General features: G+C 36.2%; 1 protein-coding gene across 7 annotated transcripts in view; it reads right to left on the bottom strand.

The window, feature by feature from the left end:
* FOXP2 (forkhead box P2) overlaps nucleotides 1-26,211 on the bottom strand; it is a 543,555-nt gene that overhangs the window by 491,685 nt on the left and 25,659 nt on the right. The gene's annotated exons all lie outside the window — the stretch shown is intronic.

The raw sequence follows: 26,211 nt of genomic DNA on the forward strand, positions 1-26,211 counted from the left end.
TATGAATCTCATCTTGTATTTTCTTGGCTTCAAATAGTGCTCTGCTCATAGATTCAATGAATGTTTACAGAATGAGTAGAGTGGATGAATGAACGCGTCCCTCCATTAATCAGTAACAGGCAATGGTGGATTGAGGAGGGTGTGATTGATGGACCTTGAAAGGAAAAGAAAGAGGAAGGAATCATAGATACTGCTTTAGGATATGTCATTCAGCAAAGGAATTTTATTTTCACACCTTTTAAAATGAAATTTTGGCAGCATCTTTAGAATAGATTTGAACATTATAAAGGTCAGAAACTTCGGGAACGCTAATTGTTAATATGACACTATGATATAAATTTGTCATGGCATATAAGGAAAACGATAGTTATTGCCATTGCTGTGTGTGACAGGCAGGAAAAACAATAGACATGTTACTTGGCAACAGGCTGAAACAGCATCATTATCACCATAGAGTCATGGAATCTCCAAATTGGAAAGGATCTTAAAGGTCATCCAGTCCAACATCAAGCTCGACAGATGGCCATCTAGCCTCTGCCTAACCATTTCTAATCATTGTTACTTGTCATGGTAGCCAGTTATATAGTTGGATAATCTTAGTAGTTAAGAGATTCCTTAAATCCAGAAAAAAATCTGGCTCTTTAAAACTTCTTATTGTCCCTAACTAAAAATTCAGAATTTACATAAAATACATTTTGTCCTTACATGGAATGGTATTGAGAAAATGGCACTGGACATCGTATCTGAGGATTTGGATTTGTGTCACAAATCAGCTGCTTGTTAGTTTATTCTTGGCAAGGTCACTTAACCTCTGAGCTTTCTACATATATAAGCTAGCATTGTGATGGGAATCAAAAAAGATAAAATATGTTATAGGGCTTTGCAAACTATAAAATGCTATAAGGTACTATTTTTCATTCTGACAACCTTTTGTATATTAAATATACTGTTTCTCTTCTCCAAGTTCAACCACAGTTATCTTTTGTAGTGAGATATGGTTTTGTGCAGAGGGCAGAAAACATACCTAACTATCCTGACCCAATAATTTTAATTATTTAAATCATCCCATTTTTAGGAGTATTTATTTAGTATTTAGTATTTAGCAGTAATTATTTAAATCATTCCGTTTAATTTAAATCATTTAATTTAAATCATTCCATTTTTAGGAGTAAGGGTAAACTATGAAAGGAAACTAAATCTCAAGAGAATCTAATCATAGTGCTTTAGAATATGACTCTGATAAATCATGTCTTTTAGAGTAGTACTAGCAAGCATATTTTTAAATGATAAAAAGATTCTCCATTATTTTGGGGATATTGTGGAACATAGTTTGATTTCTCTATCCAAGCTGGAAGTGGGCTTTTTAAAAATAGTATTTTAATTTTTCTTTCAGAATGCTTTGTCCTTAAAGATACCTCAGAGTTATATTTAATTTTATCTTTCATTAACAGCAGTACTTGCCTAATACTTCAGCCTATGTATGATTTACTACTCAACATGGAGAGAAAGGAAAAGAAGGCTATACAATTTATTAAGACACAACCATACACCGGGAAATAAAGTGCTTTGAGTTAAGGTGGATATAATGTAACAGATGCCAACCAATTCCTTTTGAAGAGATTTTAAGTTAACATAAATGGTATGATGCCATGCAAAATTTAAGCTCTTACTTTTCCAAACTTTTCTACTTGAAATGGACCTTCTGGAAACTATTCTAAAGGTTTCCGGATACTTGAAATTTCATCCATGCCCTGATTTGAAATTCACAACATATATTTTTTAAGTTCTATTTATTTTTATTTATTTTTATTTTTTATTTTTTAAGTTATAATGCTTCTTTGGAGTTTAACAGTAAGAAAAATGGTATTTTTGTACAAATTATACTGTTTCTGAAATATTTGTGCTTCCTAAAGTTAAAACTATCCACCGAAAATAGAAAAATAATCTGATTTTTTAAATGATTTTATAAAACACGTATAAATGTCCTAAGTCATTAGCTAGAAAAATTTCAGTTTGAGGTCCTCTTTTGGGAATTAACGCCTTTCTTGAGAGGCTCTAGTAAGAATTCCTTATAAGGCCCTATTTCTCTGTTGTTACAGTGCTCTGCTTTTCATAGCTGTCCAGTTAATGGCAAATCACTTAATGACACTGGCTGAAATGCTTCCTTCCCACTCATGCTGTTTCTTGAGAGTTTGCAGGGAGCTCACTCACAAACTTTTGTGGGTTCTTGGTCTTCCCTTAGTGCCTTACTACCTCTTGCCAGGGAAGGAAGAGTGACTCATCTATTTGGTAAATATGGTCCTCTCTTTTATTTCTCATTTAATTCAGAACCTAGGTGGAAAGAAGGGAGATTTATTGGGCCATTTACGAGATATACCCCACCCAGCATAATGAAATTGTCCGACGGGAGTTCCGAACAGCAAGATTCAAATCAGTCTAAGAAACTGTAATGTTATCGGTCTTCTACATAAGCCAGGCTTCAGCATAACTAGTTTTCTAAAAGTCTTACACAACTCTGTGTGGAAATTATATACACTTGGGGAAGACACACCGTTGCACGTCACAGAACAAACTGCTAAAGCACATGAAGTGTCACAAACACGTTACAGGTATGCCAAGCTGCTGATCCCTTCTGCCCTCAGGGTGGCTAGAAGAGCCTGGGGCAGCCAGGCCCCTCAGGCCAATCACCGCCAGTCACAGGTTAACCCAAGGTGCTCTCCAAACGCCATCACTTTCTATGTATGTCAGAGCAGGAATGAGGCTGGGAGGCATTTCCACCGAAGTAGTAGCTGAATAAAAAAGCTCAGCTGCAACAGCTTAGTTACCTACCAGCGGCATGGCACATCTTTGGTCAGGATATAATGGACTGTGGGTATAAAATGAGAGACTACTTTTCTGTGGGTTAAATTATAGAATTTTAATACAAGCCACAAACAAATAAATACCCTCACAATATTTCTGTGTCCTCAAATAAATCTCACGAGGCCCTCACTACTTACTATGTGGAAATAAAGAAACGGGATGGTGGCGCACCCTAAAGAGTCAAGCCATGGGCAAAGAGTTCACCTTGATTGACAGAACATATTTGTTTCTGGGCAGATACTTGTCTCTGCCTATTAGCATCGCCTCTACTTGGGTTATAATTATGTAAATATAAAATAATTTTAATAAAAAATAAAAAAATTGAGTTTGTTGTAAGCTAGGCTCTAGAAAGTGAAGAATTGCTGGGAACTAACTTCACGGGATTTTTGTGGAAGAAAAGCACAACAGAAGTCTACAAGATTACTTGTTTGGAGCTTATCATACATAAACTTGTCATACAACCTTGATTTAGTGTTCTCAGGGCTCAGTTACTTTATCTGTTACCTGAGGATTACAAAGCCAACAAAATCCAAATGTTGTTATAAAAAAGGATGGATTTTAAAAAAGAGAAAGACTTTTAAATACTGTAATACAACAGCGATGTTAAATAATGGGTACTTGGCCTAAGGTATAGTGGCAAAGAGTATTTGCCCAGTCACCAAAAAACTAGTGAATTGGGGACTCCAGCAATATGTAGAATAATTTTAGTACAGCTGATATATAAGCGGATAAGTATCAAGAAGATGAGCATGAAATAATCACAAACTATAATCTAAGGAAATAACATTTCTAGTTTCATCTAATATATATATATAAATTTCAGGTTTTGTCTAATATATATATATAGATATACATATATATATAGATATACATATATATATATACACACACACACATAAAAGAAGTCTTGTTATGTTTTATACCCTACATACCTTGGCAGAAGCCAAACCTGGTGACAGAGGGGAACTGTTCCCTGCAGCTTCCCCCTAAAGCAAGCGTTCTCAGTAAAGCCCAATAGTTGAGAGGATCCAGAGCCTGAATATCTAGGCTTAATCTTGGGCAAATTATTTAATCTTTCAATTCTTCAGCTCAAACATGAGAATAAAAATACCAAAGACTTGTTTTTAAAAATCAAAACATCTAAAGTACTTAAAAGCATGCCTGGCCTACAGTAAGTCCTAAATAGTGTTAGATATTTCTATTTTCAACAGTGCCACAAGTCCTTACCCACCCCTAACTCCCCATCATACCCAATTTAGCCATACTAAGCCTAGAGATGCAGAAATGTTAACATTAATTTTTTAAAACATTAACATTAACTAAAGTCCACATTTTGTTTCTGTTTCCTTAGTTTTTACCAAATGTCCTTTTCCTGTCCAGGATCCCATCTAGGATACCATATTACATTTTGTAATTATGTCTCCTTAGGATTGCTCCCCTTGCCTGTGACAGTTTCTCAGACTTTGTCTTTGATAACCCTGACAGTTTTGAGGAGTACTGGTTGGGTATTTTGTACAGTGTCCCTCAATTGGGACCTGTCTGATGTTTTCCTCAAGATTAAACTGGGGTTATGAAATTTGGGGGTGGGGGAGAAGACCGTATGGGTACACTGTCACTTTCATAACATCATATCAAGTATACATACTACGACCATGACATATCACTGCTGATGCTGACCTTGATGAGCTAGCTGAGGATGGGTTTGTCAAGTTTCTCTAATATAAATTAACTCTTTTCCCCCTTTCCACACTGTACGCTTTGGAAGAAAGTCACCATCCATAGCCCACAATTAAGGAGTGAGGAGTTACGTTCCACCTCCTTGAGGGTAAAGTATCTACCTAAATTACTTGGAATTCTTCTACATAGGAAATTATTCTCCCACTTGTACAGTATTCTCCCACTTGTATGAACTCATGGTTATTCCACATATTATATTTTTATTTGAATATAGCTTTATTTTCTGGCATTACAAGAGCTCCAGGTTCATCCTGTATATTTTCTGCCCCAATCCAAGAGTAAGTCCCACTTCTCCAAGGATCCCTAGTTCTTTTATTAAAGAATGGTATTAGAAACCAAGATATGGGTGCTAAGTATGCTTGTCACTTTTAGGCGCTCTCAACTAACAAAGGAAGGAAATACGTGTGTGTATACTAACCAGTGTATATACACATAGCTATAAATATTTCTATACGTAGCCATCTGTATCTACATTAAGCTCAAGTTTTTGTGAAGCTAAATCTAAGCCTGGTGTCTCTGACTCTAAGCCATTACCACAAGATCATTCTAGTCTCCTTCCCTTGCTTATCTGTAAATTTCAAACTAAAATTTTGATTAACACATGGTCCCATTAAAATATTCATAAATAAGACATTTTTTCACTAATTTTCTTGAGCTTCTCCACATTCAAGGAATGGCACAACAAATCTATGGGGAACGCCAGCATTTTGTAGATGAAATAACAAAGATTGTACAGATAACCAACTTTTTCAAAATCAGAGACAGATTTAAAACATCACAGATTTCTCTTTGATCTCATATATAACACTACTTGAATCACTGAATCTACTGCTTTATATATTTTAAATTTCAAAGCTGTTCTCATTTATATTTACCAACAAGCTATATTAGATCATCATTAAATTTCTCATACATTTTTCATCTAAGTAAACATTTATTTCTTCCTCTTGAGACTTTACCTTTAGAAAATAAAGTGTGAAAGGAGCTGAGCAAGAAGTGACTATGTATTCTAAAACCTATACTGTTCACGATAACAAAGAAAAAAAATCCATACCACACCTTGCGTAGCCAACAGCAATGAAAATAGCACCTTTGATTTGTTATTCTGGTTCCACTCAGATTTTCTTTGTCTTTTTTCTTTTTAATTTTGCCTTTACCTACAAAATAGGCTTTAGTCTTAACTTGAAAAAAAAATGGCACTGAAGATCAGAAGCACAAGATTAAAATGCTTTCATCATGAGTTAAGTTTCTAGTTGGTCATCAAATTAGCAGCAAGATTAAAAACCAAGTAATATCTGAATCTAGTGAAAATCAGTAAAATACACATTGCTAGAGGGATCAGAAATTTGTGTCACTTTTCTGGAAAGAAATTTGGCAATGTTCCCCATGTTTTACTCCATAATTCTACCTCTAGAAATATACACTAAAGAAATATTCACAAATTGGGCAGAAATACATGCACAAGCCCTGTTAATAATAGTTTTATTTATAATGGTGAAGAACCAAAAGCAACCTAAGATTATGGAAAGAATCGGGTAACTGTGGTGTATATTATATATGGTATATTTGGTGTAATGACCACCTGCTGGTCACTAAATATACTTAGAGTTCATACAATCGCAGAAAGTGTTTATGATATGTTAAGTATTTTAAAAAGGTATGGTATAGGAGATAAGATGTCTATAATTGTGGTGTGAGAAATTAGAGGAAACCTCTCACTAAGGAGTATCTATTAAGCTAGTGAAAATTAGTAAAGACAATAAATTATTTAGCCTCTGGTGAGTCATCAAAAGAGGTGTAACAACAGAGAAACTTACTCATGGAAATCTATGAAAATTCAGTAAGAACAGTGGGAGTGTGTGGCTTTCCGGCCAGGCACTGCACCCATCCTACACAGCTCTGTATTTCTAGGAGATGGCAGCCAAGGAACAGTGCCCATCTCCCCCCTTCTGTGTGGATTTAGACATCGGCGAATGTTGGTGATCTCATTTTCCACAGTTCTGTGTTGCAGAAAGCCTACGCCAATCATGTGGTAGCAGCTGGCTGGCAGTGCCTGCTCACCCATCCCCAACTCCCTGTAGGTAGGGAAGATTCGGGAGGGGCGGTACAGAGCACAGCCTCCCATCCCTACACAGCTCTGTACTGTAGGAGAGCAGCTTCTGGGGGCCTGGCAGCTGCCTGGAAGCTCCCAAATAGTAAGGGGGGGAAAAGTCCTCATCTCTAAGGAACTAGAGATCAATTTCTTGTCTTAGGAGTGAGAAGAAAAGGGAGAAGAGAGAGATGGCAAGAAAAGGCGCTGGGCAGAGGCAAGAATTAAATAACAAAGAATTTTATAATTTCATACTAAAGAATGTATTTTGCTCTTTAAACGTTAGAAGCCACAGGAAAAGTCTAGTGAGGGGAAAAGTATTATTAGATTTATGTATGGAATGATTATTCTGGAAATAGAGCAAAAATTGGTGGGAAAAGTTGAGGATAGAGAGAAGGTAAGAAATCTGATGGGAGGCCACTGGATTAATGAACTAGAGAAAAAGCAGTGGATATAAAGAAGAGTAGATATAAAAGATACTCATCGTGTGATCATGTAACTTATTCTCCCAGAGGTTCCCTGTAGAGAGAGAAGGGGACATTCTTAGTTACTCTGGGACCAGACATAAAGTGGGAGTTTTCTAGCACACTGTGAGGTACTCACCCTGCCAGACCTTACGTAAGAGAAGTCCTTGGACTGTTTCCCTTCTGGAGCCCTCTTTTGGTCTTAACCAGTCTCATAGTTTCAAATAATGTCTAAATGCTAACTTACTCATGTTTACCTACAGCTCACATCTGCTGCAAACTCCAGGATATTATAGTTATTTGTCTACTTAACATCTATAGTCAGATGTCCAATGGAGATCTCAAACATGGCCAAAATTGAATTTTTGATGTTCCTCCCCAAAACCTGCTCCCTTTACGGTCTTCTCCAAGTCAGAAAAAGGAAGTAACATCCTGTCAGTTTTTTAGGTCAAAAACCCTGAGACAACTTTAACTCCTCTCTCTGTGTCTCAAATACCACATTCAATCTGTCAGGGAATCTTACTGGCTAACCCTTCAAAATATATCCAGAATCTGCTCTCCTCCCTCACCACCATGACTATTACTACTCTTCAAGCCACCACCATCTCTCATTCGGATTCTTGCAATAAATTCCTAACTGGTTTCCTCCTTGGTCCCTTCCCTGCCTTCATCCCTACATATCTGTGAGCTATTTTCAACAGAGCAGCCAGAGTGGTTATGTTGAGGTAAACCGTGTGGTGTTACTCATCTGTTCAATGGCCTAGAGTTGTCTGCAGGTCCTATGTTCGGTATTCCTCGGTCCCCAATTCTACTGCCCACTACTCTTTGCCCTTGCTTGTTCTGCACCAGCTGCACTGGTCTGCTCACCATTTCTGAAACTTGCCAAGGATACTTCTGCTTCAAGACAGTTGCCTTTGCTGATCCCTTCCCCTTCAGATAACAGCACAGCTCTTGCCTTCACCTATTTCAGATCTTTGTACAAATGTCATCTTTTCAATAAAGTCTTCCTTGGCTCCTATTTGAAATTGCAAACCCCACTCTCCATCTCTCTCTCTCTCTCTCTCTCTCACACACATACACACACACACACACACACACACACACACACACACACACACCTACACACACTCTTTTCTTCTCCGTGGCATTTACCACCATTTCGCATTCTTCATCTTCTATTATTTTATTGTTGGCTTCCCTTCAAGAGACTACAGCCTCATAAGAGGAGGGATTTTTGTGTGTTTTGTTTCCTGCTATATCCTCAGTGCCTACAGTACATGAGAAGAAGTAAGTGAGTGAATGACTGACTGAAAGAAGGTTTCAGGGATGTTTATAAGCTTCACTTATGCAACTAAGTGGATGATGCCAAGACAAAGACTGAAAGAAAAAAAAATTAAGAAAACCAGGGCTATGTTTTTAAACTAAAATAAGATAAAACCATGTATAATTTTACAGAAATGTCAACTTTATTAATGTTAGTGCATTTTAATAGGTAATTTGAAGGAGAACAAGGATAATTTTTGGTCATGGCAAGCTATGATTTAATATTAGTTCAACAAAGCTGATGGAAATCAAAGTTTCTTTTTAATTATTTTTAAATTTCTTTTTAATTATTTTTTTAAATTTCTTTTTCTGAGAAGACATGTGATGAAGCCTATCATCTACATAGTCACACTCGCCAAGAAAAATTTCAAGCTTCATTTGTGAAAGGAATGTGCTTACTCTTCCATATATAAATCATATAAAATATTTAACATGCCTTTTGCACTCAGTTCTATCTTGCCAGTACTAGACAACACGGCCAGGAGACCACAGACACAGTTATAGAAGAGGACAAGTACAATGTCCCTCAACAAGTGATACCTTTCCTCCCCCATACAACTCACGTAGCTCTGGAGAATTTTCACAATTCCAGTCCTCTAAGTACACGTATATAAATGCTTTTTTCCTAGAATCTCAAAGGAGACACATTTGTAACATGCCTCTATTTGAGAGGAAACAGGGGAAAGTCCTCAGTTCAATGATCAGCTTGGCAATTCTGGTTTGAACTGAAAAATTCTGTTTTCTCTTTTTGGACATTTCTCTTTCTGCACATCCTTGGTAGCAGATTCTACTGATATAGTTACAATATTTTAGGGAAGTGAGTTAAGAAAAAATCACTAATGCTGTCCCATAACCTTTTCCAAAGAGGTCACTCAGATGTTGTTTGCAAAGTGTGCGTGTTTGTGAGTGTATGTGTCTGTGTGAGTGACGACATGTGACTATGCACACACACGTAGCGGGTTATTTGGGGGGGGGGCATTCATTAAGAAGTTAAAAGGAATTTCCATTTTTAGGTGGTCAAACAAAATCAAGATCTTCCCAATTTTACTCACCATAATACTCGGTCTTAATAAAGTGTAATTTGTAGAGTACTGAAGCAAATGGACTCTTCTATACTGATGGGGATAATTAGAGTATAAGAGCCTCACAGACTAGAAATTCTAATGCAGCCTTTTATCAAAAGCAGTCACTCTGCCTCAGCCTGACAGTTAACAACATATGATCTGGTAAACAAATACTTTCACACAGAACAAAAGTGCCATTAAAGGCCAAAACTGTCAACACAAATTCCATTCTTACAAGAGAAAAAAATACGTAAACTGTTGATCACCTCTGGTTGTCTTAACTAGCATGGAGGTTGTCATGGAAACATTTCTGCGAAGTTCACAGTGATGAAATACAAACACTTCCAATTTAATTGCTATTAGGTTTAGCATACCAGAGTTTATTTATACTCAGTGTGCATTATGATAAAATGTAGTATAAATAAAGCTTATAATGATCTAGCATAACAATGCTAACATTTCCTTTTAAAAAATTAAATGAAAATGAAATTCAATGGCAGTTTAACTTTTTTCCCAGAAAAAAGATAAACTCCCAATTTTCTCAAATACCTACTCTGATGTATTCTTTTTCTGCAGTATATGATTTATTAAAGTATTTTCATATTTTTACTTCTATAGCATGTGATTTATAAAAATACCTACTTCATACACTAAAAATCAACACATAAAATATGTTAACATAAAAATCCCAGTATAGCAGAAGTTTAAATATTCTAAGTTAATTTTTCACATCAATGATATGCAATTATTAACCTTTAAGAAATTCATTTCATTTTGTAGTGATAACATACTAAGAATGGTTTTCCCCTAAACTTTATTTTTCTTAATTCTGCTTTCTTAAGAAAGAAATCTATGAAAGTACCGAGGAAAAATCACATTATAGACATGTGTACAAAATAACATGTTCACAGAATCTGATTAAATACATACTTAATTGTGTGGAATTTTTAAGAGCTAATCTTTCTGGTGCATTCTAGAGAGAGATTTTCTAAAAGTTTGACCAAATTTTTCTCAAGAAAAGCATTTAATGACATCCAAAAAATATAACTTAAGACTAAAAAGTAATATTTGAAGTTTTTATTAAATGCCTAACATATTCCCAGAAGTAAGATGATTACTAGGTAGAATACAAGAGAAGAATAAGAAAGTTTTGCCTTGGCCAAACTTGAATTCTAGTTGATGACAGAAAAGTGAAAGTATGGAAAGCAATTATAGAAAAACACAAAGCAAAATACTGTTAGGGTTAAATTACGAGGTTCAGCCTCTTCTGTAGTGCTAATCAGTAGTAAAAGAGGAAAGGACTGGCATGGCTTCCAAGCTTTCATAGGAAAAGTCAGATGGCAGGACTCACGGTTAGACATTGTCAAAGTAAAGTATACTTACTAGAAATACTCTGAAAACACATGAGTAGTAAAAGTTCAATTTTACTATGACTTTCTAAAAACCCATGTTTTTTTTTTTAGTCTGAGGCCACCTTACCAGTCAAAATAAGGTCTGCCACATGGCATTGACTCAAAGTTGTCCAGTAGCTAACATACAGAGTATTTGCAATAGCACTTCAATACCCGATAATCAATATGTGTGATCATGGCAAAAATGCACAAACAAGTTGATACCAATTGTGTCTCCAGGTCTCAACAGACTGCAAGCAACATATATGAAATAATAATACTATCCTGGTTCACTAACAGTAAAATATAGAACTTGAGTTCCAACCTTTGAATTTTAGTCTGGGGTTTTCCACTAATTATCTGTGTAAACTCTGACAAGTCACTCCTGTAAGGCTGAGCTGTGTTATTCCTAAGGAACTTCTTGCTCCATAATTCTAACATACTATGTGCTCAGCTTCCTCCCCGTCTTCTTGAATGGAAAGGACAAATGAGAATGGAAGATGTAGTATCTCCAACATAACCAAGTCAAGAGGGAAAGGTTCTGGCAGCCGAACATCCAAGGTATTTCAGGCAACAGAAGCACAGAGTGTTTTCTATGTTCAAATAAGAAAGACGGAGGATGAAAACCAACATGTCTAAAGTTGCTATGAAGAAGGAAGCCATTTCAGAAGACTAGAATCTTTAAAATAGTATGATTCTATATTTGGTTGTTTAAGAATTCTGGATTTCCCCAGAGAACTTTTAACTGAGTTTTCATCATCAGAAAGCATTTATTGAGTGCCTATTTGTATGAAGTGCTACACAAGAAGACATATAGTCATGGTCCTTGAATCCCTGGGGCTTTAAAAATCTGTGTCAAACAACACTAAAATGGACATGTTCAAGAATATATAGATGGGAGACTAAATCTATTTAACCAAGAAATTTTTAAAAATTCAATTTTTAGAATAATTTTCATCCCAGATTACTAATTTGAGGAGGAAAAAAAAACTTTCTGAACTAAAAATAAAGTTTTTAAAATAGATCTAATGATAGCAAAACCTGGGTGGCACAGTGGGTTAAGCATCCGACTCCTGGTTTCAGCTCAGGTTGTGATCTCAGGGTTGTGAGATTAAGCCCCGCATCTGGCCCCGCATTCAGTGTGGAGTCTGCTTGAGATTCTCTCTCCCTCTCCCTCTCCCCCTCCCACTCGTGCTTTCTCTCTCTCTCTAAAATAAATAAATAAATCTTTTAAAAAATTAAATTAATTTAATAATACAAGATCTACACTGAAGATATAAGAAAGGCCAAGTCTAAGAACCTGCATCATAAGCAAAAGGTGAGTCACTGCAGGGGGGGAAATGAGCCTTACGAAGATCTATTTAATAATAGTTTACATTCAGATTAGAGGTGGTAACCTGAAGTTGAATTCCCTGCGCTTCACGATTATATTTCTTTCATTTCAGGGTAATATTGCTTAATGATCAACCACAGATGATTATGTTAACTAAAGACAATTATGTTATGCATTGATGAGGAATTGGAGAAAATCCCTTAGATTTAGTTGCACGTTAAAGCCAAGGCCTTTTACTGCCTCTGATGGTAAAACAGTAATGATAGAATATCCTTAAATTGTAAAAAGTACTAAGGAGAAAAACAAGCATAAGAAAATTTACCACATGCAGTTCTCTCCTCATCATTTAAACTAACTTAGTCATTAACCCAGTGGCCCATCCCTAATATTCTAACATAAGCAGATAAGTAGGTCATGTACCTATCAATTCTCATTGCCAAAACCAGCCACAAATGTTATATCATTACTGTTTTGGTATTCACCAGATATTTAACAAGAAATATATTCATCTTATTTCTATATTTCTTTTACTTTTATTTTCTAGTACTGACTATAAACATATGCAGCTACCGTGATACATCAAATAAGGAAGACCCTGGAAAGGAGAAAGAGAAAAGGAAAGGTAGAAGAAACCATGATTTTAAATTCTCTTTAAATTCCAATAAAGTTGTAATTACAAATAGTCACTTGACAAAACATCTCTGAACAAAACTTCTACTAATCTCTATGCAGTTGAAGAAAGCAAGGAATATTTCCAATAAAATTCATAAACTCAAAAAACATCTGTCCTTTTGGCAATCACTTCTTTCTATTTTATCAACCCAATGCCTTCTTTGTCTCTTTATAGTCTCTGGATATTAAAAAAAGGAATAGATCTGATGTCATTTGCAACGGTTCATTGACAAAAGTAACTGCTGATGAGTTTCATACTTCTGAATTCTACATCTTTTATCTATCATTATAGGCTAGGTTTATTCTACCCAAAAGAAATTTTAGGCATTGTAGCAGACAGACTGTAAGGCCCTCAATGATCTCCATCTCCTCGTATTTATGACCTCATAAATTCCCCTCCCCTTGCATGTGGGAAAGACCTGTGACTTGTTTTTATCTAAGTGGGCATGACAAAAGTGATAGGATGCCACTACCATGATTATGTTACATAAAACTATAACCCCCATCTTGCTAGCAGACCTATGAATCCCCTCCCTTGCTGACTTTGATAAAGAAGGTTTTCATGTGGAGATATCTACATGATAAGAAACTGTGAGCAGCCTCCAGTCAACAGCCAGCAAGGAACTGAGGCCCTCAGTCCAACAATCTGCAAGGAATTGGATCCTCCAACAACCACATCAGATTGGGGGTTGACCATCTCCCAGTTGAACCTTCAGATGAGACTGCGACTCCAACTGACACCATGACTGCAGCCTGTGAGTAACCATGAAGCAGAGTACCCAACTAAGCAATGCCCAGATATCTGACCTAACGAAACTGTGAGATAATAAATGTATTGTCTTAAACCACTAAATCTGGTAATTTACTATGTAACAATACATACCTCATATATCATCAACAAAAAAGCAAAGAGATTTGGGGAGAGGAAATTAGAAGCATCTAAAGGACCTACTTATAAAGGCAAGTAGGTTATTTAGTTATTTTGATTTTAGAGGGTTATTTTGGTTTAAGCATTTCAAAATGACAAGAGTAGGAATATATGATCTCCACACAGCTCCTTACTCATCCAGACTAATCCAGGTGAAGCCAATTATTGTCTGAACACTATACAGCTGACAAACACTAAGCTGGACTTAGGAGCTTTCACTGCAAAATTATGTATGTCCCTTCATAAACAGGTAATTAGAAAAATCTGTCAATTATTTAACCTTAGCACATGTCCATGTGTCACTATAAGAACTGTACAGGTTACTAGACTATTTAATAATGATTACCAATAGTTTTAGTTGCTAAACCCAACATACAAGTCAAAATAATATTCCAGTAACATCAATTAAGAAAGAGTTGTTTTATAAACCTTTCTACATTTTCACATTTCACAGAAATGAAAGTATTTTAGAAAGAGTACATGCTAATCTCATTGTGATTATGCATTCACACACACATACACACACATCTACACACACCATATATATTACATTACACTGACTATACATACATATATATATATACACACATACATACATGTATATACATATAAATTCATACTGAGAATGCATGCTATTATATGTTTTAATATTTACATAAGTAAACCCTATCAGGCATCTGTACATCATTCAAAACTCAGGTCAAATGTCATCTCCTTCATAATTTTTTTTCTGAGACTCATATTAGAATAGAACATTCCCATAGGCTGCTGGTTATCTATTTAATTCATTTGATCTTACATTATACTTAGCTATTTACACATATATCTCCCCCCACTATATTTTAAGTTTCTTGAGAGCAGTACTATGTCCTCTTCATCTTTAAATCCCCCAAAGACATAGCACAGTACTTTCCTTGCATGCAGTTAAGACTTTAAAGGAATTCATATGAAATTCAAATAAACTGGTTTTTGTTTGTTTGTTTTAAGTAACGCGGGGCTTGAACTCACAACCCTAAGATGAGATGAGATGAGATCAACCTGAGATGAGATCAACAGTTGGCTACTTAACCGATTGAGCTACCCAGGCATTGCAGGAACTGTTATTTCTTCATATTAAATCTCCTAAATAAAGGTAACATTCTTCACTAGAACCAAATATCTTTTGTTTTGTATGTACAACTACCATAGTACATATTAATGAGTCTTTTGTGACGTATGGATAACACTGATGGTCATGTGCCAAAGGTGCCATCAATGTGTAACCAAAAGAGGGAATCCCTCTACTGGAAAACCTACTCTAAAATTGAGAAGTGGTTGGGCTTTGTGTAGAGGAAGAGGCTTGTGGGGAGGAAGGGCAGGAATCCTTGTTCATTAAATGCCGCCCAGGATCCAAGCTATGCTGAGGATTTGTAATCTATAGCAACATCAGATAACCCAGAGAACATTTCTGAAGGATTAAGTTTCTCACAGGATTTTCAAGATCTCTGAATACCCTACAGTCATCAGTTATTATTCTTTCTCCTGGAAACTTCTAGGCCTGGTCCAGCTTCCTTTGCTGCTACTATGGGCTCACATTTTAGATTAAAATAATGCACATGCTTAATCCAAGTCCAGAAGAGAAGATTCGCACTCCACCTAAAGTACGCAGCTATTTAAGAAGACAGAGTAATACTGTCTAGTGATTAACTTGCATTCATTCTGCATATTGACTAGGAAAAACTATGCATTTCTTACTTTCTAAAATATTGAGTAAGTCAAGAGATCTTTAACCACACCAATGGGCTATGTAATTAAATACAAATATGAAAGCCATTCACTCAGTCATCTACACATTTATTAAAACTTATACTTAGTGTTAGATATGAAGCAGTTTGAGAGATGGCTAAACAAATTAAATACTGGGTCATGCATGTTTAGAGACAGAAATCCACCAAATTAACTAAAGGCAGACCTGTGATTTCATGATTATATTCAGTAGTGGCTATGAGCACAGAATTTAGGTATTAGACCTGGGTTTGAGTTCTGATTTCACTGTTTATTAGTTATGCTCCACTGGGAAAGTTATTTTGATGTTTGTATCCTTGGGGCACCTGGGTGGCGCAGTCGTTAAGCGTCTGCCTTCGGTTCAGGGCGTGATCCCAGCGTTCTGGGATCGAGCCCCACATCAGGCTCCTCTGCTAGGAGCCTGCTTCTTCCTCTCCCACTCCCCCTGCTTGTGTTCCCTCTCTCGCAGGCTGTATCTCTCTGTAATTAATAAATAAAATTAATTAAATTAATAAATAAAATCTTTAATGTTTGTATCCTTGTGTCTTCATCCATAAAATATATGCCTCATAGAGTTGTGGTAGGGATTATGGTAATCATGAATTGTAGCAATTATCATAGTTTCCTGCACATACTCAACATACAAGGTAAGGAAGACGACAACGATGATGATGATGATGAAGGAGGAGGAGGAGATGATGACAGAGAATAAGAAGAAAGAGAAGAGGAAGAGAAGGAAGAGGAGGAAGAAGAGAATGTATCTTCTTCTAAGGATGCCTGTAACAACTATACTCTTAGCTCACTGCCTCTTTATGTACCACTTGGCCTTGGACGAAAACCAATAAAACATAACCCCTGACCATGAAGACTTCAAAGTCTACTGAGAAGAGTCTATAACGGTAAATTGTGCCATGTTATAATATAGATTAAAATCAGAGTCCTTTGGGAGCCTAGAAAAGGCAACTGACCAGTGCAACCAAATAACCAATAAATCTCCAGATATTATAAGAAACCCCAGGAACCCTGAGCATGCACCCCCAAAAAAGAATTTGGATTTTAAAATTAAATTATAGAATGATTTTAATGAAATCATGATTACAATAAAAGTCAACTGCTTTTAATGTGCTAGTTATTATATTGTCACTTTTCAAATCTCTAAATTGGCATGGATAGCATTTAACATGAAAGTGGCCCTGTCTGTAGTTAGGAGTAAGAGAGAATAGACTGCGTTCCCAGTATTTTCCTCATAAATCTACTTACTCCCTAGGGCCAAACTATCTCTGAATAACTACTCTGATGCAATCTACCAAAATTCCAAAGGTGTGTTTTAGAGAAATAAAAAACAAACAAACAAGAATCTCCTAAAATATCTATGGAACCATAGAAGACCTCATAGCCAAAGAAATCCTCAAAAAGAAGAACATAGCAGAAGGCATCACACTTTCTGATTTCAAGCTATACTAAAGCCATAATCATCAAAACAGTATGGTACTGGCATAAAGACAGACACATAGACCAGTGGAACAGAATCAAGAGCCCAGAAATAAATGCAAGCATATGTAGTCAACTAATATTTGACAAGGAAGCCAAAAACATTCAATAGAGAGAAGACAGAAAACATTTTCAATAAATAGTGCTGGGAAAACTGAATATTCACATATAAAAAAATGAAACTGGACCCATTATCTTACACCACTCACAAAAATTAAGTCATCAGAAGGATAATTTCTTTCCTTTTTTCTTTTTTTTCCCTATCTTTTTATTATATATTTATGTGAGAAGACAGATGTTAACTGAACCTATGGTTCGTAATCATTTCATAATACATGTAAATCAAACAATCATGTTAGGTGTCCTCAACTTCTAGAGAAATGTATATCAATTATTTCTCAATAAAACTGGAATTTTTTAAAAATACCCACTTTGTGGTTAAAAGATATGTCTACATTACACAAATTTTACAAACATACACACAAACTGAATAAAAATGGAAGAGAAGCCCATAAAAGTAAAATCAAGTAAAAAATATTTTGATACGTCACCTGCCAAGCATGTATGCTCACTTTGTAAATTATCCCATAATTCCATATGGAAGACTAATTTCATCTTCTTAAAAAGTTTTTCAATGTATGTAAATTTCCCAGATGCATAGAATCTGCTATAGCTTAACATAATGTCAAAAATCTAATAAGAAAATGCTCTGTATGGTAGAAAATTCAAATACTTCACAATGCTTTTTAAAATGCTCCACAAACATTTGTGTACATAAGGATAAACGCAAGACCTTTACGAAACTTTTATATTCCATACTGAATATTTTGTTTGTACACAAAGCTGAAAGAAGTAGCAAAGCTGTCTAACATTTTTAATGCACAACCAGTCACAGAGAACCAAACTATGTTCAAACAAGCTACTCACACATTAAAAAACACTATGCTATCAATCTACTGTGTATGATGACAGATCATCTTTCTCATTGAAATATATTTTATTAACTAAATGACAAATGTATAATAGTTGGCTTTTCCATATTTGTACTTCCATTCCTTTTTTAAAAAATTCAACATTTTGGTTACTATGTAATATATGCAGTTGATGACACAAAAAGTGGCAAAACCTCAGAAATACCTGTTTATTATAAAAATTTTAGTGAGTTGTTAAGTTCTTTATTGTAAACTGAACTTAAGTTCAATACTAATTGCCAGATACAAAACAAAGCAGAACAGTAAGATATAAATAAACTTGTAAAAAACAAACAAACAAACAAGAAACTTACAACATTAATCACAATGTTGTTAGTTATGCTTACTGGAAAATTCACAAACGAGTCATTTCTGTAACACATTTATAACTGATGACTACCATATCACTCCTTAAAAATTATGTGTATTCAAATGTTACCTATACGATGCCATGTAAAAAGTCTTAGATCTGCTAAGCTTTCATGCTGATCCATCAGCTTAGAAAATGTTTGTAAAAATTTTTAAAATGCAGTGTAAACATTTCAGCCCTGAACCTTCTTTCTCTGCCTTTGAACCTTCTCTTTCATGTGCAATACCTGACGGTCCATGGAGAATAGTGCTGAAAGCCCCAAAGATGGGTAAAACAGAATTTCTGACTCAGGAAATAAAGATCAGCTGAACAGGATTCCCAGATGGCAATCCAGATCAATGGAAAAGCAAGACCAGAAATTTACAGTATCTATCCTGCACAGTACAGCGTGAAGGTTGTATTTCATTGCTGGTAACAAAACTCCCAGTGGCCAAGAAAAAAAAGGAGATACAAAGATTATAAATCCAGTAATGAGAAACTATACTTTATTTTTACATTCTTCTCTAAGTGGAATTAAAAAACTCTGCTACCTTTATTTGGAATCACTGTATGGTCGATCATTTCTGCGACTAAACAACTGCATTCTGCTTAAAACAACTAGAGCAATCATGAGAGGTGGATTAATGTTTACGGAAAATCCTTGCAAATTTCCAACAACTATCATGTTAGATGGGAATGGCTTGTGTGTTTGATGTGTAGAAAAATAATGATTTAGTTCAATTTCAAATTTTATGAAGAAAAACTCAGAAAAGACCTACTAACAGCAAAAATTAATAATTCATAAGCAAAATTTTAAAACAACCTAAAGCATTTTATTACAAAGCTATCCAGTCTGAGGGACTTAATAATCCATGCCGAACAGGAATTACCTCTACAATACACCTTTCGGGTGGCACTCCAATTGATATTTCAATATTTCCTTACGTAGGCATTAACTCATAAAGCAATCCTTTCCCATTTTGGGCACGTTTTTATTCTCAGCACATCTATGCCTGAATAACTTGCATCTATTTGGTCGTATTCTGACTAATGAGACTACAAAGAATAAATTCCTATTCTACACAACTGTTCTTTAAAACACTGTGCACCATTCAAGCCTCCCTATCTCCTGAATTCTGCGGTGAACAACCCAGCAGTTCCTTGTCCCAATTTTCTTATGTCATTGTTTCCCCAATCCTTTGATACCATGATTATCTCCAGATAAACGTTAGTTTCAGTGAAAATGTGTGAAAACTGAATATGGTACTGCAGATATGATTTATCCATTTCACAGCACCCTCCATAGGCTAATGCAGCCACCATGTTTTTGTGAGTTTGCATTAGATTTTTACAGTCAAGATCCATATATTCACTGCCCACTACACACATTCTCTTGGATTTCCTACGAACTCCTCAAACTCAAAATGTCCAAAATTCAATCAATCCTCTTTCCTCTTCACTTTTGACTTCAATTCACTCCATTATGCTTTACCTCCTCATTTTCCTATACCAGTGCCTACACTAGAAATGGCTACAAATCTGCCAGCACCCTACCCTCCTCCTTCACCCTCATATCTATCACCCAACTGACCATCACATTCCATCAAATAGACCATGTAATTTAAGAATTAGGCTCTAAGCCAAACTGCTAGAGTCTCAATTCTTGCTCTGCCCTAACCAGCTGTGTGGCCTTGGACAAGTAACCTAGCCTTTCTGTTACTTGGTTTTCTCATCTGTAAGATGCAAATGAAATGAAAATAATATAGACATACCTCAGCCCTATTGTGGGTTTGGTTCCATAACACTGCAATAAAGTGAATTATCAAAATAAAGAAGTCAAATAAATTGTTTGTTTTCCCAGTACATATAAAAGTTATATTTATAGTAGTCTACTAAATGTGCAATAGCATTAGGTCGGAAAAAACAAAAACCAAAAAACAATGTACGTAGCTAAACTTAAAAATGTTTTATTGTTAAAAAATGTTAACCATCATCTGAGTTTTCAGCTAGTTATAATCTTTTTGCTGGTAGAGGGCCTTGCCTGGCTGTTGATGGCTGCTGACTGATCAGGATGGTGGTTGCTGAAGGTTGGGGTGACTGTGGTAATTTTTTGTTCTTGTTTTTTACAGCGAGAGAGAGGGGGTGAGGAGGGGCAGAAGAAGTGGGGGAGAGAGAATCCTAAGGAGGCTCCATGCCCAGCACAGAGCCTGATGCCAGGCTCGATCTCCCCACCCTGAGATCATGACCTGAGCCAAAATTAAGTCAGATGCTTAACTGACTGAGCCACCCAGGCACCCCTGTGGCAATATTTTAAAATAAGACAGCAGTGAACTTTGCCACATAGACTGACTCTTTGACCAACAATTTCTCTGTATAATGTGACTATTTGAAACCCTTTTACCTACAGACCTTCATTCAAAATTGGAGTCAATCCTCTCAAACCCTGCCACTGTTCTATCAAATAAGTTTGTGTAATATTCTAAAACCCTTGTCCTTTCAACAGTCTTCACAGCAACTTCCCCAAGAACAGATCCCTTCTGGGAAACTAATTTCTTTGCTCATTGATAAGAAGCAACTCCTCATCCATAAAAGTGTTATCATGAGATTGTAGCAATTCAGTCACAATTCCGGCTCCACTTCTCATTCTAGTTCTCTTGCTATTTCCACCACATCTGCAGTTACTTCATTCCCTATCCTGAACCCCAAAAAGTCTTCCAGGAGGGTTGGAATCAACTTCTTCCAAACTCTTCTTAATGTTGATATTTTGATCTCTTCCCATGAATCATGAATGTTCTTAATAGCATCTAGAATGGTGAATCCTTTCCAAAAGGTTTTCAATTTACTCTGCCCAGATCCATCAGAGAAATCACTATGTCTGGCAGCTACAGTCTTATGAAATTTATTTATTAAAGAACAAGACTTGAAAGTAGAAACTACTCCTTGATCCACAGCAGAGCAATGGATGTTGTATGAGTATGCGTGGAAACATTAATCTCGTAGTACATGTCCATCAGAGCTCTTGGGTGACCAGGTGCATTGTCAGTGAGCAAAATATTTTGAAAAGAAGCTTTTTTTTCCTGAGGGATAGGTTTCAACAGTGGGCTTAAAATATTCATTAAACCATGTTGTAAGCAGATGTGCTGTCATCTAGCCTGTGTTGTTCCATTTACAGAGCACAGGCAGAGTAGATTTAGCATAATTCTTGAGGGCTACAGGATTTTCAGAATGGTGAATATGCATTGGCTTCAACAAAGTCACCAGTTGCAGGAGCCCCTAACAAGAGAGTTAGCCTGTCCTTTGAAACTTTGAAGCCAGACACAGACTTTTCCTCTCTAGCTATGAAAGTCGTAGCTGGCATCTTCTTCCAATATAAGGCTATCTTGGCTACACTGAAACTCTATTTTTTAGGGTAGCCACCCTCATTAATTATCTTAATTAGATCTTCTGGAGAACTTGTTGTAGCTTCTCCATTAGCACTTGCTGCTTCACCTTGCATTTTGATGTTATGAAAATGGGTTCTTTCCTTAAACCTCATGAACCAAACTCTGCTAGCTTCCGACTTTTCTTTTGCACCTTCCTCACCTCTGTCAGCCTTCAGAGAATTGAAGAGTTAGGGACGTGCTCTGGCTTAGGCTTTGGCTTAAGGGAACGTCATGGCCAGTTTGATCTTCTGGTATCCTCTGTGGTACCCCAAAACAATTACAATAGTAACATTAAAGACCATTGATCACAGATCAGATCATAACAAATAATAATGAAAAAGTATGAAATATGCAAGAATTGCCAAAATGTGACCCAGAGACACGAAGTGAGAAAATGCTTTTGGAAAAATGACACCAAAAGACTTGCTTAACACAGGACTGCCACAAACCTTCTATTTGTTTTCTTTTTTTTTTTTTAAACATTGTATGCAAAGTGTAAAATGACAAAGTATGCCTGTATTTTCCTCATAAGGCTACTATAAGCACTAAATTAATTCCTACATGTAAAGTGCTTAGAAGAGTAATCAGCCATAACCTACAGTGAGTGCATAATAAATGTCAGCTGCTATGATAATCATTATTTTCACCTGCTTAGTATCCCAGCTTTGTTAATCATTCTCACCACTACTTAGTTCAGGTCCTTTATTTTTTTTTTATCTACATTAATGTCACACCTTCAAAACTATTGTCTCTGCTTCTCTTCTCAACAAATTATTTCCTAACTTTGATCATGCCATCCTCTAGTTTTTTTTTTCTACAGATTTATTCATTTATTTGAGAGAGAGAGAGAGAAAGAGAGAGATCACATGAGGAGGGGAGGGGCAGAGGGAGAAGGAGAGAATCGGGAGCAGACTCCCTGCTGAGCATGGAGCCCACAACGGAGCTCGATCCCAAGACCCTGATCATGACCTGAGCTGAAACCAAGAGTCTGATGCTTAACCAGCTGAGCCACGCAAGCACCACACCATCCCCTAGTTCTAAATGCTTCAATGGTTTACTACCATCCTCAGGATAAATGCAAATTATTGAGCACAGTATACAAAACCCTAGATAATCAGGTAAATTTCTCTGACCACATTTATCCCCTATGTTCTTCTAGCATGTGATTGAGTCAGACTGACCAACATGAACTAGCTCAAAACTAGCCAATCTATTTTTTTAAGTGAATTACTGAGGTTGGCCAAAAATGCTCTGAGACTCTACTGCCCACCCACCTACTCACCCCGTCTTATGTTTGCTTACCTTCCAGTTGAAAGGGACTAAATGATGTGAGATGCCATTATACAGGAATATTTGCAAGGATTTCCTACGCACCGGCTTTAGCAAGAATCTATTCAGATCCACACTTTTCAAAGTGTGGTTGGAAGATCAGCAGCATCAGCATCACCTGGGAGCTTAATTATCAGGCCCTGCACCAACCTACTGAATTAGAATTTCTGGGGGTGGGCCCAGGAAACTGTTTTGGAACAAGCTCTCCGGGTGATTCTTATTCATGCCAATATTTAAGAAGCTCTGATGAAAATGATGCATGACAGAGTCTTCACTCTTACATGCAAGAGCCAAAAATACTATTGATACAAATATAAATTACAAAACACATTAAGGATACAATCCTGAAAAAATAATGACGAATCTAAATCAATCCTTTATAATTCATAAGTAAAACACCAGCATTTAAAAACCATACCAATTTAAGGCACCCTAGCCTATATGCGGATAACAAAACATTCTGTGAGAAAATGTTGGTCATTCCAGACACCTGTTTTTAGAACACGAGCAGTTGGAGCTACAACTTACTAAGTATTTTGTAACACTCTGACTTCTGATAAACTATTAGAATCCTTAGTAGACTCCCATAATGAGCTGGACTTTCTTAATGAATGCTCTATTTTAGTAAACCTTAATGACTAACAGCGTACTGTAAGTAGTCCTTAATTGTTCATGGAAGTAAAAACCCATACATATTTTTTTCACTTGTGAGAATGAAAAATTGAACTTGTATTCAAGGATTAATTTAATTGTAAAACAGACTGTCCCTGTCCAACCACATTGAGAATTGCTGCTCTAAAGAGAAGAACCACCTTCATCATCTCTAACCTTTGTACATGAGTCAAACTGCCTATGGCAATCCAGAGTTTTCCTCTGGGAAACCTCTCCTCTCCCTATTCCCCCATTCTGAGATAGCTGTCCCTTCTCTGTCTTCTTTGACCACCCTGTGCAAATCTCAATAACTGTACTTATGGTGTAGTGAAATAATATGTTAACTTCTGTGCCTCTCAAGATCTTTTCAAAGCCTGATTCTGACTAGGTAAAGAAAGGAGTAGTCAAAAGAATTCTAGGTTGATATATAACCAGTCATTTACTATACCTGTCTATTCTTAGCTTTATCACATACTTTTTCTATCTTCAGTCATTTTGAAAACCATTAATTTTTCCCATTTTGAAAATCACACTTTAATGATGACAAATTTCACAGAGAATAAGAAATTATGCATAAGGACAGTATGAGTGGCATAAATTCTCTATTAATTCATTCATAATCTGGAATGAGAGCACAGTTTCTATTAAGACTTCACATTCTTTTTTGCCATTCTCATTCATAAATGTTACAAAACATTCAACCACTGTGAAGTCAAGAAATAGTCAGTGGAAATATGGCAACAGGCTATGGTAGGAAGAGAACTATCCTGGGAATCAAAAGATCCAGGCTTTAATCTCAGCTTGACTAATAAATACTGGTTGAAATATCTTAAATTACCAAGGCCCCAGATTCCCCAACTCTAAAATATAAGTAAAAGATGCTTACGATCCCTTTCAATGGGAATAAGGAAAGTCCCATAGGTGGCTATAAAGATCAAATAAAGTAATGCATATACTGTACATTGTCGACATTCATACAGCATTCATTATTATAATTCTATGATATTAAATGAGGTACTAGAGGGGATCTGCCCCAAAGTAGAATCCATACTTGTTAAACCAAAGTTAAAATTTTTCCTTGGGACTATAAAATTATTTTCACCTGCCAGGTTTAGGGAAGCATTATTTGGATGCAGGTTCTTGCTGTATCTGTTGTGATCTATTCCAAGGGCATGTAATGTAAAAAAAATTATGGGGAGGGGCCCAACTTCCACAGGTATTCCCCAAAGGATCATCTTAGACTGGGACTTGAGACTCAGAGAACAGGGAGTGTGGAAGGATGAGCACCCTCAGGGAATCGAAGACTGGAAGGCCCTTTAGGAGAAGAGGACTCTATGAAGACAATCTCTCTCCAAACTTGCTCACATCACCTCCAATTACTCTTCTTCCAAATTAATGCTTAATCATAATTACCTTATGCATTTTTAAATTTGAATCTCATACGTTACTACTATTTTTGCTTATTTTATACTATATTCCCTCATCTCACTTTCTAGCTTCAATTGTTTAAGTGTCACACATTTATTCTTCGAACTTTTAACTCTTACCCTTATTTTCCGGAATTGGAGTACTCATCTTTTTTCCCCTACTGTTCTCATCTATAGCATCATTTTAAATGTCTTTACAGCAATAATTTTGAATGTCTTAAATGTTTTTAAATTTTTAGGGCCAGCAAAAGGCAAGTTCAGAAAAGGGCTAAAAGTAAAGAAAGCCATCATAAGCCAAAAAGGATGGCAGTTTTCCTCCTTACAAGTGCTTTTTCTGCCACTCTGGTTGCCCAATAGATTCTTTGGTCCAGTCCTGGATGGCTCTCCAAAGAAACTTATGCACCCAGGAGACAAAGCTAACCCAAAGACCAATTCTCTCCTCTAAGACTATAAGGCTCACTCTGCAAATGGTATCTGGATTTGCTCCAATGGTGCCGTTTGTTAACTTCTGACACTATCCACTGTGTGTATTTTAAAATTCATAATCCAAAATATGTGACCAATAGAGTTTGGGTCATCCCCCTAAGAGAAATGAGGGCCTATTATAACCAGAGGGATGATACGAAAATAAACGTTTTATAAACATCATTCTGGCCACTACGCTAGAGAACCTGCTAGAGACATACAAAAGTGTCCCTGAAGAATTCATTCATTCATTTGACAAATATGTATTAAGCAACTACCATGTGCCTGCACTCTGATAAGCACAGATACAGCAGGGGGAGAAAAGATAAAGTAGGAGAAGCCACATACCAGAAATATGTACAGTTAATACATACTTTGGGAGACTATTGCATTAGGACAAGTGAGAGCTGAAAGTGTCTTACTCTGATCGTGGTACTGGAGATAGGGAAAAGGAGACTGACTCAGATAATATTTAAAAA

The sequence above is a fragment of the Ursus americanus genome, chromosome 3 (assembly GCF_024610735.1).
Source record: "Ursus americanus isolate L20-20 chromosome 3, mUrsAme1.1.p, whole genome shotgun sequence".
Taxonomy (NCBI): Eukaryota; Metazoa; Chordata; class Mammalia; order Carnivora; family Ursidae; genus Ursus; species Ursus americanus.